General features: G+C 36.5%; 1 long non-coding RNA gene across 1 annotated transcript in view; it reads right to left on the bottom strand.

Moving 5' to 3' along the window:
* Nucleotides 1–294: 294 nt before the first annotated feature.
* The window catches only part of LOC119622200 (uncharacterized), a 32,012-nt gene continuing 18,574 nt past the window's right edge, over nt 295–13,732 (bottom strand). The window contains exons 2-3 of the long non-coding RNA XR_005238851.2: nt 1,217–1,366; nt 295–614 (exon numbers count right to left, since the gene is read on the bottom strand). This is a non-coding gene — a long non-coding RNA (uncharacterized lncRNA). The remainder of the gene's footprint in view (nt 615–1,216; nt 1,367–13,732) is intronic.

Raw genomic sequence — 13,732 nt, 5'->3', positions numbered from 1 at the left:
CTCTGTTCTGAAGCACCAGTGGAATCTATCCACACATGCAAATAGTTATTACATTAGACAAAAAAGTATGTTCTGTGAAAGAAGCACAAAGGAAGAGATTAATATTGCCTGAAACAGCATAGAAGGCATAGAGTCAGCTCAGGAGGAGAGGCAAAATTGGTAAGAGCTCCTTAAGTAGATAATATTTGAGCAAACCTTGGATGGAAAATATAATTTCTACCCAGGGATAAGGGACATTACAGGGAGAGAAAAGGGCATGAATAATACCTGATGTTGTAAAGGTATGAGGTAGAATTATTTCATACCTAAGGTAATGTTTTATTAAACCATTTACACAAATTTCCTTACTTTGATATCCATTTATGATGGCCTATTCATTATGGTATAGACCAAGAGATTCTCAAAAGTACAGTTGCTTAAACAAGAGGGAGGTTTCCTTCTCTCTCCTGGAGAGGCCCATTGTGAGCTGGCACCCAGGCCAGGTAGGTGTCTATGCTCCACAAGCTTGTTCAGGGACCCAGGCTGCTTCTGTCCTATTGTTCTTCTAGCCTCTGGGTTACCCTCATCCATAGGGTTGAAGCTAAGTCACCGGAATCACATCTGCATTCCTGTAACTGTATAAGAAGAAAGAAGGTGGAAGGTAAGAAGTTTTCCTTCTAAGGAAATGTTGCACACATAACCCAACAGCGAGCATCTAGTTGGGGGACTTGTGTCCTGTAGAAAGTTCAAGGAGTTCTATTACTAATAAGAAGGAGAGATTGCATATATGGGATAATTAAGCAGCTTCTGATATAGTTGGTGCTTAATCAATGTTCATTGCTGAAATAATGAATGAATAATTAAGTGAACAATTAACCATGTTTTTACATTCCATCCAAATACAATCTAATATGGTCATCAGTAACCTCTCAGTTCCTTTTGTGAATCAAAGGAATTGAAGATGATTAGTTACACCAGATGCCTCAGTGGAGGGTGCCGTGTGTGTGTGTGTGTGTGTGTGTGTGTGTGTGTGTCTGTGTGCGCGCGCGTGTGTGCGTGTTTGGAGGTGGAGGGTGAAGAGAAAGATGAAAAACTGAACTGCCAGAGAAAGACTTGGATGTTATGGTAATAGCAGCTTCTCTTAGGAAGTATTATGTCTTCTTAATTAGGGAAACAATTTCTCAACTAGAATACAGGAAACAGTTTCTAATATTTGGGACCCTGGAGTGACACTAACTGTACAATTTCTCTCTGGCAGCCATGTCTTTTCTTCATCTTCAGGGGCTCCATGTTCATTTCATGCCTTTGATCCAGCTGTTATGAAAAGGGCTCTCCCTTCGGAGGAAGCACGAAGTGCCACCTGTCTCCAAGTCTCCACATCTTCATTCTTAACTTGTATCGATATCATATTTTCATTAGAAAAAATTGTCTATGGTTTTGGAGGGAGATTTCCAGACTTTCAAACTGGATTCTAACTATATTATTTTCTATCTATTTCCAAAAAGAAACCTCATACCAAAAATAAAATACATATATGCATATATAACTTAAAGCTTACAAAATTATAGTAAGTACGAATTCCTTAAATACAAAGTACATCTCATAAGTATTCTGGTATAGAACTCAAAGTAGGTAGAATTGAATAAAAGTGGATTGAATTTAATGGAGCACACAATTTCAATGTCATGGATTTGTCGTCATAAATTACCACATGTGAACTCTTTATACATCGTGATTAATCAATGAAGAACTATGAGTCAAAGAAAATAGGTAAAGTATATGAGTCTAGAAGTAACCATAGATGTACAGATAATTTTAAAAACAAACTAAGGGTGTTGTCTTTTTATAAGTTAAGTCATTTCTTTTTCTTTCCTTTTTTTTAGTGATAGGATCTCATTCTGTCACCCAGGCTGGAGTGCAATGGCATGTCATTGGCTCACTGCAGCCTCTATCTCCCAGGCTCAGTCAGTCCTCTCGCCTCAGCCTCCTGAGTAGCTTGAACTATAGGTACACACCACTTTTTCTTTTTCTTTTTTTTTTTTTTTTTTCAGAGATAGAGGTCTCACTATTGTTGCCCAGGCTGGTCTTGAACTTCTATGCTCAAGCAATCCTTCCGCCTCTGTCTCACAAAGTGCTAGGATTACAGGCATGTGCCACCATGCCCTACTAATTTTATTTATCTATATTTTTTTAGAAATGGGGTCTTGCTATATTGCCCAGGCTGGCCTCAAACTCCTGGCCTCAAACAATCCTTCTGCCTCAGCCTCACAAAGTTCTGAGATTGCAAGTGTGAACCACTGCAATTGGCTTTCCTTTTTTAGATTAAAAAATAAATACAAAAAGAAGTTCAAATATTATTGTCCCCCAGTGGATTGTTTTGTGCATTGCACTTTGGAGACCACAGTAGTAGAGAACTGGAATTAAAACAACTATTCAAAAAAACTTGAGTCATGTTTATTTCAAGGAACCAAGGAATCATGGTGGTAAAGTTTTTTTTAATTTTTAATTGCTGTGGATACATAATAGTTGTACATGTGATATTTTGAAACAAGCATACAACGTGTAAGGGTAATTGGGATATCCATCACCTCAAGCATTTTATCATTTATTTGTGTTAGGAAGAATCCAATTCTACACCCGAAGTTATTTTGAAAAATTCAGGCAGGTCGCGGTCGCTCACGCCTGTAATCCCAGCACTTTGGGAGGTCGAGGTAGGCGGATAACTTAGGGTCAGGAGTTTGAGACCACCCTGGCCAACATGGTGAAACCCTGTCTCTATTGAAAATACAAAAATTAGCCTGGCGTGGTGGTGCATGCTTGTAATCCCAGCTACTTGGGAGACTGAGGCAGGAGAATCACTTGAACCCAGTAGGCGGAGCTTGCAGTGAGCCGAAATGTGCCACCGCACTCCAACCTGGGTGAGCGAGACTCCATAAATAAAGAAAAAAGAAAGAAAGAAAAAAGAAAAATTTAGTATGTTTTTCCTAATTGTAGTCATCCTTATGGTGCTATTGCACACTACCTCTTATTCCTTCTATCAAACTGTATTTTTGTGCTCATTAACGATGCCTTTTTATCCCTCCTCCCCACTGCCCTTCCCAATTTTCGTTGTAATAAGTGCTACATCTTAGGCCAAGAAACAGTGACCACAGCAGCAAGACACTGGTTTCAGAAAGAGTTTTCATTGGAACACTTGGTTCAAGTCCTAGAGCTCACAGGTCAGATTATAAACATAAAGCTACTAGAGAAAAAATATAAAAGATTAAATAATCCACTAGTGCAAATAATCACAAACTGTGGGTTGTGAATGAAGAGTCAATTTGGAATTAGTGAATGGAAGTGGCCATTTAAAAGGAGTATTAACCAGGACCAGCAACATTTTGGCTTGGAGAGATACTTCCTTTTGGGAAATGAAAACAACATGCATGTTAATAGAGGGCAAGAAGGAAGGATAATAAAGAGAGTATTTTTATTTATGTGATTAATATCTTTCACCTATAGATACAGAATTGAAATGTGAATTGCAAGTGCAACTTGGGGAATGGCCAAAGCTGAGAAAGTCTGATTTAGTTGGTGTAGACTGATGAGAAGACTCAGATTAAAAGTATCTCTTTCATCTAATCTTAAAAATTGTTATATTGGTGACAAATATGGCTTGTGGTAAACAATTTTGTAGATTTTTAAAAAATTGCTTCTCCCAGTTCCTAACTTCTTTACAAGAACAAGATTGTTTTAAAAACTTAATAATTAATATCTATTAGGCATTACATAATTCATTCATTACGTAACCACACGGTAAGAAAATCCCTATCTCGCAAATGAGAAAATGGAAGCCTGGAAAGATTAAATGACTTGCTGAGGGCCATAGAAACTGGTGACACCAACGTGGCCTACCTTCAAAGCCCATGATTGTTCCTGTTTTCGGAAGCTGTGAGATCAGGGGAAGGCAATACAGGATGTGATACATTGTCTTCCTTAAAAATAAGAACAGAAACATAAAACAAAGGAAAGCAACAGAAAAATGTTTAAAAGACATGTAATTTGGACTTTTATAGGCTTTAAAGAGAAAGTATAATTATTCTTACCACAGGTAAGGATGCTATGAAAACCTTTTGGGAAAACAAAGTCACCTTGGGGGCCATTGAGAACTCCTGACAAAGAGGGCTCAGCTCCCAGAACTGTTCAAGAAAGACCTCAGAAATCTCTAGGGGGCTGTCAGAAGAAAAGGTCTGAAAAGGGTCTGGAGAGACTGAAATTTGTCTGCCTTGGACTTTTCTTTTGACAATTCACATCCATCTTAAGCAGAATCATTGTTTATTCTTATTATGCCAGGTTTCCTTTTCTGGTCTGCAGGTTCTCCAGGGTTTCATAGGGTAGTAGTTTGAATTTTCAAATTTCAAAAGCATTGGGGATTTTGCAAAAACAAAATATAAAGGATACTCAGCAGCACAGTTTACTTAGGAGGTTTCAATCATAATAATCTGCATAATGTATGAGAATTTCTACCTCAGCTGCCTCTTTTCTTTCTCTTTCGTGTCTGGGAAAAAAAACAGGGATTTTTTCCCTTCCTCTGATTTAAATACCTTATAAAATTTTGGTGGAAGCATTTTGTCCTATTCTGTCTTCCTGATTCATTTTCTGCTGTAAGAAGCGAAATTAATTTGCAAGAGTTGCCACTGACACAGTGTAATAAACTGGGTCATAGGTAGAATCAGTGCCACCTTATGACCCTTAGCTGTCATTACTTTAAGGAATTTGGCATGGTCCTCAAAGGCCAGAATGCAATGTGGGTTTGCATCTTATAGCTTTTGAGATCTCAGAGACTTACTGCACCCATGGCTGGGAATGAACTGCAAATGCTGATACCAGTAACTAGGTGCCAAACTGAGGTGATCAGAATCTAATCTGAGCCAAAAGGCATTTCTTTGCAGCAGGCATAAAGCAAGATCAGACTCCCATAACCCACACACAACACAGAAATCATTACTGAAGAGGTTCAACGTCATCATGCCAGACACTAAGTGAGTTATTTCTCTCCTTCCCTGTCTCACCACAGTTTCCTCCCACTTGGTCACACATGGTAAGCGTTCATCTCACCCCGACCACAGTCCCCTAGTCTTATCAGAGATCTGCACTCCCCACCATTTGAGCACGATGGGGTACATATCTCCAATGTGAAAAGAATGATATTGTGATTTTCATTAACCAGTTGCCAGCCTGCATCCTTTTTTCTCCCTTTTTTTCTCTCTCAATAGTGCTTCTGTCCTCTGCCCAACCCCAGCCAGAAAAGATGTTGCTACATTCAGTGAAAAATTATTAGTACTATACACATGAAATTTGATGATAATGTAGATTATTTTGTGTCATCTGCAGGCTGTCGCAAAACACTCGGCATCACTAAAACGTGTTGACCAGAAGGATGATGGTGTTGTCACGATACTGAGGTCTTTTAATTACTTTGTGACTTTCATAGCATTTAGAAAACGCAGAACAGGGTATTTTCTTGAACAGTCTAGCCAAATGAAAAACTGGTTACTAATGTATGTTATCTTCATCAATGAAGGCATAAAATAATAAAATCAAACAAATTAAAAATTGTCAATAAAGTAATTACTAATAAAAATAAATAAAATAAAAATTGTTAGCATGTTTCATCCATGACAATCATGTATACAATTCTGTGATGTGCAAAATAATTTTGTAGTCAGGTATCAGTGCATATTTTTACACATACTACCTTTTTTAAAGGACTGTATAAATTGACTAAAATATTTTCAGAGAGTTAATGAAGATACAATATAGGAACTTGTTATTTCCACAAAGGACCTTTTAAATTTTTCATTGCATTTGTTTTAAAGAGGGCTTTGACCACACACGTACATTTTCTAACTTGGAAAAGCAGCTTCCTGTTATAATCAATACAGATTACTTTTGGACTTAAAAAAAAATCAGACAAATATTCTAAATTGTTGAACTCTCTGGGCACATGTATCTTCTGCTTTGTTAAGTTTATTTACTTTATACAATTCCCCTTCTTTCCTTGCTGTAGAGCCTGTTCAGTATCACTGACTACATTACAGAAAGAACTCCAAGATCATCTAGCTCACCCACAATCACTGAAGCAAGCAAAGGCTTGTTTAAAGAATCAGGGTAGGTGACAATCTCTTCTATTTTTAAATCATTATATGGGTAAAAAATTATAAACATGATTTTTCATTATAAAATGCCTTCGCACACTTTATATATTTACAATTCACCAACAAGTCATTTGAAAGCCTCTGCACACTCCAGTACTCATAATTTTAAAAATCAGATTTTATATTTTTATTTTCTTCTCCTTTCCCTGATACAGCTTTAAGACCCACATTTTACAGGATGCTTTATCCTCCTAAGTTCTATTTTGTTTTGCACATACATGCAGAATGCTTACTTATAAAGTGATGAGCACATAAATCCAGTAGAGTATATGTGCTCAATTAAGTACTATCCTTCAGGGTAGACATCTTAGAGGGAATGAACTTGTTATGGATTTGTCCTAACCTCAGTAACACCCATCCAGTAACACCCCCCAGGTTGCTGCTTTTTGCAGTAGAACTCAAATTGAAGAGAGGAGATTCTTCAAGGATAAGATACCTGGTGATGAATAGCATGTCCCAGAAGAAGGCAGAAAGTAGAAGATGAGGGGAGGATGGCTCCAACTCTTGTCGGACCTAGGGGGTATGATGAGATTAGCCCGTGGGCAGTACAGGAGGCCAGCAGGCTTAGGCAAAAGTGTGCATTATAAAGAAGATAATATGAGACAAGAAACCTGGGATTAAAGTCCCAGTGAGCAAACAAATCACTCTTTTTTCCCTTTGGTTCTTCATAAAATGAGAATGGTTATATTCTGTTGAAAACCTTGGTGCCCCAGATATGAATCGCTATAAGCATCTGCCATTTTTGTAAAGAAAAAATATATATGTTTTATTATGGAATTTCCCACATGTTGCCTTCTCCCTCCTAAATTATTTGTGAGACTTTAGAAAGCAAATAACAGAATATTTTCTTGGCTATTTTGGCAAAAGGAAAATCTGATTATCAACTTACGTTACCTTCATCAGTGAGATCCAAAATAAAGAATACCTGGCCATATTGCTAGCTCATTTTATCAATATACAGTTGCACAAAATTTGGTCTCCAAAGAACAAATCATCAAAGAACATAGTTCCCTGGTGAGGGAATTCAAACCTGCTTAGTCATCTGCCTCAAATAACCAGAATATTAAATACTTTAAAATGTGCCAACAGTTCTGGGCTGCTAAAAAGCAAATCCCTAAATCATTTTTGTTGACTATAGATTTTATCTCTGGATTAGAAATGCTGTCTGATTCTTTCCCTTATTAGATTGCAAAGTGGAATAACTATGTATTCATTCGATATTCATTTGTCCTCCACCATGAAACGGGCTAATTTTTAGGCATTGAGGATATAGCAGTGAAGGAGACTCAGTTTCTACTCTCGGGAACTGTGTGATGCAATTGGGATGTGGAGACAGCAGTGGGTATATGTAAGAAGACGACGGCCTAAATACGCACTTCCAAAACAAGGAGATAGATGCTATCATTCAGGGAGACACAGACTGCTCTGCAATTTATAATACTGCTAAGCACTTTAAGAGTGTTTGCTGCCGGGCACTGTGGTGTGCACTTGTAGTCCCAACTATTCAGGAAGCTGAAGAGGGAGGATCTCTTGAGCCTAAGAGTTGGAGGTTGTAGTGAGCCGTGGTCACTCCTGTGAATAGCCCCACCACTCTAGTCTGGGCAACAGAGTGAGACCCTCTCTCTTTAAAAAAAAAAAAAAAAAAGTGTTTGCTATATGGCAGGCACAGAGCCAGCATTGTACATGTAACATCTCATTTAAACCTCTTAGCAATCCCTAAGGAGTAGGTCCTTGTTCCCATTTTACCAATGAAAAAACAGACTTAATAGCTTACCCCAAGCTACCTGTTATTTAAAGTGATTGATAGAATCAGAATTTGAACCTAGGTGCTCTGACTCTAGATGTTTTATGTACCTTTGTGAGACTAAACTGAGAATTGAAGAATAAAAAATTACCCCAAGAATGGGGACAGTGGTTATAGCAGGAATATAGAGATTAGTGGGGAAAGAAACAAACAACCCAGAGAAGGAAGAGAGCATGGTATTTTCATGGCACAGTCACCAGCAGAGAATGGCTGAAGCAGAGTTCAGAGAGAGGGAGAAGAAAGGGAAAGTCGATGAGCTGGTGGGCTCACACCGTGCACGGGGCCTGCTTACCAGCTGCTGCTTCACACTCCTGCACTGTAGAAGGGAGCCCTGACGCTGGGTATCACAAAAGGCAATTTATGTAAGTTGTAAAGTTCTTTATTTTTGATGAAATAGTAGTTTTTTCCCAAAATTTTTGTTTTAGAGCATAAAAAGACAGTATGACTGGCTTAATTTTTATTTTATAGATCATAAAGCTAAATTTCAGCATGGGATAGTGACTTCAACATTCTGATTAGAGAGTAAATTCAAGCTAGAACTGATGTCTTTCCTTATCTCCTATTGTCTTTTCACTCTACCATGTAACTATCTTATTATAATACATTTAAGGCTGAATATCTAATTTTTAGAAACACTATGTTTATCACTAAAACTAAAGTGCCTGTTTCCACTGCCAGTCTCGCTCCTTTCTTAGCACAGGTGATGCCAGATTAGCACTCCTAAAGTACAATCCTCTGCACATTGCTTCTTTATTTCTATGTAATCATACAATAGTCAATTACGATCAATAAAAAAACAAGCTTTTATATTGAAAGAGTATGTTATTTTCATCTCACTTTATTCCACATACTCACTAAATCACTTAAGAGATAATAAATACATAAGTAGAATATATTTCCTTCCCCACAGAGTTGATAGTATTATATATTTTTTTAGATTTTGGCACTTTGTCACAAATTTGGTTTTATCAGAGAGTTCAAAGAGTGCTTCAGAAAATAAGAAAACAAAGCGATTCCTTCCATCATTCTGTATTTTCCTTCTGATAACCTTCACCTATCAACTTAGTCACCATTTAACTCTTAGTGATAGTTACCTTTCATCTTATCTCTACAAATTTCCTTCGCAAAAAAAGGAGTCCATTTGTCTTGTAGATAGAACTAGTTTTGAATGGAAATACAAAAGAAATGTATTGTGTTCTTACATAACATCTACAGATACTGACTATGTCAAAAAAGAGACAGTTTGAAAAAAAAAAAAATGAGCCAGTATATACTTACAAATTTTAAGAATGATTTTATAAAGTCATTTCCATTTAAAATCTGCATTTACAAATTTTACATGTTTGTAAAACATGGTTCATGTTTTTCACAAATGAAATTGGAGAAGTCTTCCTCCCAGGTACTGTGGCCTAAGGAGTGTGTGCACCTTAGCGACTTGTGCTGTTCTCAGTGACAGCCTCTATAGTTTGGGAGGCCTTGTGTCCTGGGAGCCACGGCACAGCCCCTGGGAAACCCCTGTGAGCTCTGACACCCAAAACGGAGGGCACCCATGGATCTATCTGCCTCAGATTCCTCTCAAGGTATGAATGGAGACCCCAGGTGTCAACTGCCCCAAACACTAAGTTCAGAAACGCGATCTCAGTCAGCCTCCAGTGTTTCCCACAGCCTGAACGTGATTTTTTGGTAATCTACTACACTTAAATTTCCTGGACATTTCTGTGCTCCCCTAAGGGTATCGCAGTAATGGATCTCTTCTCAGTTTCCATGGAGAGCAAGTAGAAAACGACAGCCTTCCCATTCCACTGGTCATTGCAGGCTATTCTCAAGGGTTGCCATTCACTAATGCAAACTTGAAAGAAGCCATTAACAAAATGGCACACTACATTAAACATTTAAAAACATTATGCAATTCATCTGTATCAATGTTTTATGTGTATCTGAAGTTTATATAACTTGAGATTTGAGAGATAGCTGAGAAAAAAAATCTTATGTTTATTTAGACATGAAACATTATTTTTTTAATACCAAAGAATGCTGAAAGTCAGAGAGTTGATACTTGAAATAGTTAAACTTGCAAAGAGACTCATTCATTACTTTTCAGAGAAGAAAATCTTCTTAAAGCTAAAACATTCAATTCTTGGTTTAAGTCCAAAGGTTCTGTTCAGTTGTTTTGAAGTTACAGGGAAAAAAATGTACTTTTCCTATCTTACCCATTGACATTTTTAAACAAAAATAATTCAAAGATATTTAAACAGTATGACTTCAAATGTCTGTGGTTAATCCATTGCGGAGAAGTATCTGTAGGAGAAAAAAAAAAACTATGAAAAAATAAACTTGGAGTTTGATCATGCTTTCAAACACTGGAATCAAACTAAAATTCTTCTAGGTTTATAATTGTACTATCGAAGTTTGGTCTATTTTTAACTAAAAGAGAATATAGGTTCCTGTATTGTATTTTTAAAAAGTATTTTAAGGGTAAATTAAAAATAAACTATTTAGACTCACAGAATAAAATAGTCACATAACAGGGAGTTCTGTTTCATTAATTCTGTAGAATTAACATGTGATCTTCCCCCATCTATTTTTGAGTTGTAATTTAAACCCAAATTCTATTCTGAAGTGGTCTAACATGCACAATTTAGTTTAAAGGGATGACTATTTGGTACAACAGCCCAGAGGTAAAAGCTAACAGATATGTCAGTGTTATCAATGTTTATGGTTATTTAGCCTCCTGCATTCAGGGACAATAAAAAAATAGGTAGGATTGAATTCTTGGGTAAAATACTTTATGTCTTTCAACTTTCATTTCTTTATCTGTAGAATGGGGGTAATAGTAGGATTATCATGACTGTTAAAAGAGGAGATATATGTAGAACAGCATAGGTAATATCTGAAACACAGTGTATACTTAGGAATTGTTAGTTTCTTTCACCTTTCCCTGAGGCATTCATTAATGGAATTATAAAGTATCAAAGTAAAATGAGACTTAATAGCTGATGTGAAACAAATTTTTGTAATAAATTCATTTACTCTGATTCGAGTCAATGTCTTTTTCAAGTTGTTCTTTATACACTATTAGTGGGTGTAAAATCAACGTAGTTGTTTCTGACCAGAAGGGAAGGGAAGAAAAGGTAAAGTATCAGAGTATATCACACATAGAAGAGTGGTTTCATTCAGTTTTCATTTCAGTTATGCATATGCCCTGTATATGTATTGCAGACTAGGTCACAATGTAAAATGTATTTCCAACTAGGGGTTACTATTTTGTTTTGTTTTTTAAAGAGAAATATTGCATTATCTGTTATTTCTGTTCTCACTGACATCTTTTTCTGTTTTTGAGTTCACAAAATATATATGGAGATGGCCTTAAACATGCCAATGTTCAAAAATTCAATGATTCATTTTAATCAACTGAGCACATTTTTCAAATGAAAGAAAATATTCTGTCAGATCACATACTATAATTTTTTGAGCCATTACCAATTATGAGGCATTATGCTATCCACATACTCTATTCTTCAAAACTACCTCAAGAAGTATTGCTTATTCCATTTATGTTACAATGAGGAAACTGAGTCTCAGGGACGTGAACTCAAAGCCAGGGCTAGATTCCAGTTTGGTCTCACTCCATGCCCAGGCTTTTCACCACCAACCCATAAACACGTTTGCAGGTGGAACAAAAATTGTGTGGCCTGGTCAGTGGACAAACGGCTCCCACGGCTCTTGCTGAGTGACAGACATGGGAAGGAATGCACCACACAAAGGAAATGGAGCTGAGATGGTAAAGAACGCTTCTCTCACAGAGCAAGTTGGGTCTATCAGTGACTAGTTTAGTCATAACACAATTTAGCCTTTTAAAGAGGCAGAATTGTATAAATACAGTACAGGAAGTTCAAAAAGTAATATTTTAGAAACCACATTCTTTTCTCCAGAACAGACAGCACAAAAGGTTCCATTCCCCACATTAAAACACTCTGTCTTCTCCTTGGGACACAGTGAAACGTTTACTAAGAAGTCTGAACAGTCTTAGGAGCATGAACCCTGATTTTTTTCCCACTGTGTTCACAAGAGCAATGGATTCAATGGCAGTCCAGGACTCTGAAACAGTCTGTTCAGATTTCTTTGCTCATGCTCAGCTAATATGAATAACTTTAACTGAGTATTGCCCTGCTTTGCAGAATGGTATTCTGACATTGCTAATAGTTGGCACAGTTGAGTTGACCACAATAAGAGCTTTCTCCAGACTGAGAGAGAGCCAATCAAACCCTTGTGAATGTCAGCATTTAGTTTGGAGATGGATTCAGATCCAAATTTTAAAATATAGTAAACAATCTCCAAAGATACATTACAACAGGCCAGCTACTAAAAGCTGTCATAACAGGGCAATTGTGGAACGCCGGATGAAACCTAAACTTTGTATCATACGAGAGCATGCTATAATGGAACTTCTTAAGGGGCTTTTCACAGTTCCTACTAAAGAATGTATTCGTCTATTCCTTTTTCATTGTTTTGCTTCCTTGAAGCTAATAAATTCAAATCTGAATCAACTTATTCTTATAAGATATTAGACGGTCTCAAAAATGTCTTCTATTTCAAAATTCCTTCCTTATTAATGGTAGGTACTCTGCAATAAAATATTGTAAAGAGCTTTTAGAAAGTACTGTGAGAGTCACCAAGAGGCATGCTGCACTTGGGCCCTGTGTAGCACTGCCATTGACAGAAGAAGAGACACTCAGAGTGGCTTGGGAGATTGAATATAAACAACCTCCACGTATCTTGAATTAACTTTCTTTCTAACAAATGAAACTATTGCATAGAGTTCCAATCAAATTGGCCAAAGCCACTATATTTAGACCAGAACAACCCCCTTAAATCACTTAATTCATATTCTACTGAAAAGGGTAATTCTCTATTGAGGAATCTATGATTTGTCTGCTTTGTAGGAATCCAAGAAGAAATAATGATTTACTTTTTAATAACAAAATTTAGACTATTGACAACCTTTCTTGCAACCACCTCCCACTCCCCTTAGCCCACATTTCATTTATAATTGCATACTTAAGACAATAACACCATTCAGCTCATGCTTTCTCATACTGAGTGTAGAAAAAGAATCCTAACAGTTTTAAAATTATTATATTTTATATAATATTTTGGCAGATGGTCTCAAAATCATTTCTATCAAAGTTCATTTTCTGTTGATTTCTTAAAAATTGATTCATTATTTACGTATTTTTATAGTTCTTTTCTTGGGTATAGTTTCTGACTGTGTAATATAGGCTCAGTAGAGGAAAATTAGAGAATCAAGAAAAAAATAAAAATGAAAACAAAAAGTTCCCACAACGTTGCCATGCATAAGAAATCACTGTTAACAGTTAGGATTCTATCATTACAAAATTAGTTTCAATGCATATATGCATGCATTAAGTTTTACAAAATGTGTCATCATATAATATACACCCCCTCCAAAACTATCAGTTACAACTAATTGCCTTTGTTATCAAAAGTTGTTCAAAAATATTTTTGACAGTTACAAATTTTGTATTCCTGGAATGTGTAATAATTTATTTTATTATCTTATATATTAGGCATTTAGGTTTCCTCCAGATTTTCATCATTATAGTTTATGCTGCTGGGAATATATTTTATACATGCCTCATATTCATTATTTCTTTTGTTTTTTTGTTTTTTTGTTTTTTTGTTTGAGAAGGAGTCTTGCTCTGTCGCCCAGGCTGGAGCACAGGGGCGCCAT

The sequence above is a fragment of the Chlorocebus sabaeus genome, chromosome 7, assembly GCF_047675955.1.
Source record: "Chlorocebus sabaeus isolate Y175 chromosome 7, mChlSab1.0.hap1, whole genome shotgun sequence".
Classification (NCBI taxonomy): Eukaryota; Metazoa; Chordata; class Mammalia; order Primates; family Cercopithecidae; genus Chlorocebus; species Chlorocebus sabaeus.
Note: the sequence above shows the minus strand (reverse complement) of the source record. Positions and strands in the feature narration are given on the sequence as shown.